The sequence below is a fragment of the Nestor notabilis genome, unplaced genomic scaffold (assembly GCF_000696875.1).
Source record: "Nestor notabilis isolate BGI_N333 unplaced genomic scaffold, ASM69687v1 scaffold11424, whole genome shotgun sequence".
Taxonomy (NCBI): domain Eukaryota; kingdom Metazoa; phylum Chordata; class Aves; order Psittaciformes; family Psittacidae; genus Nestor; species Nestor notabilis.
The window spans coordinates 1-4,667 of NW_009926084.1; positions in this window are offsets into that span (position 1 = coordinate 1).

Genomic DNA, 4,667 nt, shown 5'->3' on the forward strand with positions numbered 1-4,667 from the left:
CCCTGTGTCAGGCCGGCAGGGTCAGGAGCTGCAGGGACAAGCCAGGCTCCTCTCAGCCCATTCCGCCTCACAGAGGGGCAAACGCAGGGCTCAGCTCGGGCCGTGCTGGCAAGCGTTTGACTGCTTGCCTTTCCCTGCCCTTTGCAGACGTCCTGGCGTGACTGTCGGCTGAGCTGCAGCAGAGATCCTGCAGCCGTTATGCTCTGAAACTGGCACCCAAGCCCTGCTGCACAGCCCTCCTGCAAGGCACCTTCTCATGCCCCAGGGTCTGTCCTCACCCAGGCTGGCACACCGCACTGATCACACACAATCAACACTGATTCTTAGTACAGGTGTCACAAGGGTTGTTCTCTCCTGACATGATTATGGTGATTCAAAACAGCTGCTTTCAAATCAAGGATTGTTACACCCAAACACCCTGCCAAACCATGGGCTTTACAACAGCTGAAAAGCTGCTTGTACACCTCTGCTGTCAAGCACACTTGGTCTAACTCCAACCTGTGGCCTCTAGGACAGTGGCTCTGCAATCTTCAGTTCTTAAAAGGTGCCTATAAGAAAGATGGGAAGAGACTTTTTAGCCAGGCCTGTTGTGATAGGGCAAGGGGTGATGCTGTTAAACTAAGAGAAGGGAGATTCACGCACTTCCCCTCCGCACCGCTTTGGTCTCTGTTACTTCTCTCATCTGCTCTTCTCCGGAATACTTTTCGGTGTTCTGTTCGGTGCTGACATCTGGTGGTAGAGCGGGTGATGGCAGATGAATAAGGGAAGCAGAGCAAGGGTTGCAGGGGCTTTTTTTCTTACACCTTGGCCTAGCAGTAGGAAAACCAAACTCTGCTATGCAGCAAGGATCTATTTTCACTTTTGTTCCCCCTCCAACTTGTCGCTCACCTGCTCCTCACCTCCAGCCTCAGGGACCTGCAGCTTCTCGGTGTTTAAAGAGTGGGCTGCTCACCAAACAGACTGCAGGTTGCATCTGCAAATGCAGATGTACTTAGAGCCAGAGGAGCCTGTTTCAGCTTGGGACTTGGTCTGCAGAGCAAGCAATGTCAGCTACATAGATGTTCCATCTTGCCAAGAATGGCTTCAGTGTACCCTGTGTGCTGCAGATAACTGCATTTTACTTCTCTTTCTGACAGCCAGGAGCAGTTGGCAGGAGGCAGCATTTCCAGATAGCGTATGTGACCCTCTTGGACCACCTCCATCTGTGTGCAGTCTCCTACTTCTTCTTCTTGGATATATTTTGTGTTTGAACAAGGATAAACAAGGGTGAACAAGGAGCTCCTGAGCAAACTCCAGCATAAAAAGGAGACCTGCAGAGGGTGGAAGCAAGGATGGCCAGGTTGGGAAGAATATAGAGAAATAGTCAGAGCAGCCAGTGATCAGGTTAGGAAAGCTAAAGAGCTGACAGAACCAAATTTGACCAAGGACATTAAGGGCAAAAAGAAAAACTTTTATAGGTATGTCAGTGGTAAAAGGAAGACAAGGGAAAATGTGGGCCTCCTCCAGAAGGAAATGGAAGACCAAGTTATCTGGAACATGGAGAAGGCCGAGGTACTCAATGACTTTTTTGCCTTGGTCTTCACCGACAAGAGCTCCAGCCACACTGCCCAAGTCACAGAAGGCAAAAGCAGGGACTGGGAGAATGAAGAACCACTCACTGTACAAGAAGATGAGGATGGAGATCATCTGTGGAACCTGAAGGTGCACAATTCCATGGGGCCTGATGAGATGCATCTGCAGGTTGTCAGGGAACTGGAGGATGAAGTGGCCAAGCCATTATCCATCATACTTGAGAAGTCATGGCTGTCCAGTGAAGTTCCCACTGACTGGACAAGGGAAAATATAACCCCCATTTTTAAAAATGGGGGGTAAAAAGGAAGACCCAGGGAACTACAGGCTGGTCATTCTCACCCCAGTGCCCAGCAAGATCATAGTACAGATCCTCCTGGAAACTATGCTAAGGTGCATGAGAGGGTGGTTGGTGACAGCCAACATGGCTTCACTAAGGGTAAATCATGCCTGACAAATTTCATGGCCTTCTGTGGTAGGGTGGCAGCATTGGCAGGTAAGGGAAGAGTGACTGATGTCATCTTCTGCAAGGTATTTGACACTGTCCAGCACAACATCCTTGTCTCTAAACTGGAGAGGCATGGATTTTACTGATGAACCACTTGGTGGATAAGGAACTGGCTGGATGGCCACACTCAAAGAGTTGTGGTCAACAGCTTGATGCTCAAGTGGAGACAGGGGAGATCAGTGACAAGTGGTGTTCCTCATGGGTTAGTATTGGGACCGGAGCTGTTTGACATCTTTGTCAGTGACACAGACAGTGGGACTGAGTGTGCCCTCAACAAGTTTGCCGATGACACCAAGCTGTGTGATGTGGTCAACATGCTGGAGGGAAGAGATGGGATCCAGAGGCACCCTGACAGGCTTGAGAGATGGACCAGTGCAAACCTCATGAAGTTTAACAAGGCCGAGTGCAAGGTCCTGAACCTGGGTCAGGGCAATCCCAAGCACAAATACAGGCTGGGCAGAGACTGGATGGAGAGTAGCCCTGAGGAGAAGGACTTGGGGGTGGTGGTTAACAGGAAGCTCAACATGACCCAGCTGTGTGTGCTCCTAGCCCAGAAAGCCAACCTTGTCCTGGGCTGCACCAAAAGGAGTGTGACCAGCAGGTTGAGGGAGGTGATTCTCCACATCTACTCTGCTCTAATGAGACCCTGCCTGCAGTACTGTGTGCAGCTCTGGGCCCCCCAGCATAAGGATGCAGACCTGTTGGAGTGAGTCCAGAGGAGGGCTGTGAAGATGATCAGAAGCTGGAGCACCTCTCCTATGAGGAAAGGCTGAGAGAGTTGGGTTTGTTCAGCCTGGAGAAGAGAAGGCTCTGGGGAGATCTTATAGCAGCTTCCAGTGCCTGAACAACAGCTAAAATTTTCTAATAAAGGAGAAAGAGAAAACGATTTCCAGAATAGCTTAATGCAGCACAGTGGAATAATAGCAAAGTGTCTGTTGGTATCAAATGATATACTTTCTGGCACTACATAAGCTTCTAAACTCACTGAGCTTCATCAATTTTGAATGTGAAGTGTCAGCTTAACAGACACTTAAACCCACGAAGATTGTAAATAGACTAGTTCCTTTGAAAATCCTTATCAGCCATGTTCTCAAGCTAAAAAAACAGCTGGTAACACAGAACCCCATGACCATAAAGCACAGGTTAGGATACAGATGCTTGGTAGAAGCAGGCTATGTGGATCTGACTGACAGCAGCAGGACAGATGCAGTTGTGAGAGAATGCATCTCTAGGGACTAGCCTCTTCTTTTATGTGGGAAAAACCTGCTTAGCATGACCAACGGGAGATAGAGAGTAGCTGAGTGAAAAAGCAGACACTGGTGCACTACCAAAGAACTGTTCTTTTCAAGCAGAAATACTGCAAAAAGCCCACAAGGGGTCCTGCTGTACACAACTAGTACAAGGAAAGCCACCCAGAGCAACAGGGAAAATTCTGCAGAACAGAAGACTTGGAAAATGAATGACATTTTGCCCATTATTAAAAAAAAAAAAGAAGTTCTTTTTAGTGCTAGATTAAGTACCAGTTTCAGTCCTGTCAAGAACAGGCTGACTAGGAAGGCTGAAAACTCAACCTCCCAAATCCCCACATAAAGGTATATACTCCTGCTTGCTCTTTTAGATATGACACTTAAAAATAGGCTTGCACATTATTGCATGCAACTGATTATTCTTTTCATCATGATGCCATGAAGCTGTATCCAAGTAGGAGAAAGTGGAAATATTTGGATAAGGACAGGTATTGTTCCTGTGGGCTTAGCCAGACATCTAGACTCTTTTGAGCAAGTTGGTGCATATGGGTCTATAAAACCCACAGGTTTTGTCTCTGCACCACGGGAAGAAAGTGCACCACAAAGTAGGTAATGTTTGAGCTGCTTATACAGGAGACTTCAATGTCACTTCTGTCCCCATTAAGCACTGAGCATCTGTTAGCCCTGAGCTGGATTTTTCAGTCCTGGCTGAGCACTGAACTTGTGGAATTAATGAGTTCTGGTAACTTCTCAGTTCAGAGAGTTTGTGATGTTTCTTTTAGGAGCTCATAGAAGAGTCACTCATTTTCTCTCCCATTTGCTACAGACAGGTTTGAATGGTTGTTTCCAAGCCAGTGGTTCAACAGCCTGACAATAGCTCAGGATGTTCAAAATTAAAGCTCTGTACAGTGGCTACACCAAATGATGGAGCAGAGGGTACAGTGCACAATGAAGCTCGTATCGCTCCAACATCAAACATCAAGTTCATTAATGCTCACAGAAGCAGCCTTTGGCTTGCCTGGGGCTAGCTAGGGCAAGCACCACTTGCAGGCTCTGCACCTGCGTCCAGCTTCTGTGCCAGGCAGCAGCCGTCTCCTCCATACCAATTACTCTGGTACGTGCTGCCTTTTCTCAGCAAGAAGCTGGCCCACAAGACAACACACAGAGCCCACACTCTGGACAGAGGCTGCAGTTTCTCCTTTTATTTACAAAGGCTTCTTTCCAACTGCATAAATAACAAATCCATTCCTAAACCAGGCTAGTAGTCAAACTGTGCTATAGCAGAGGAGTATAGGAAAGAAATTTTTACAGGTAAGCTAACTAACTCATTGTTTGACCCTCTG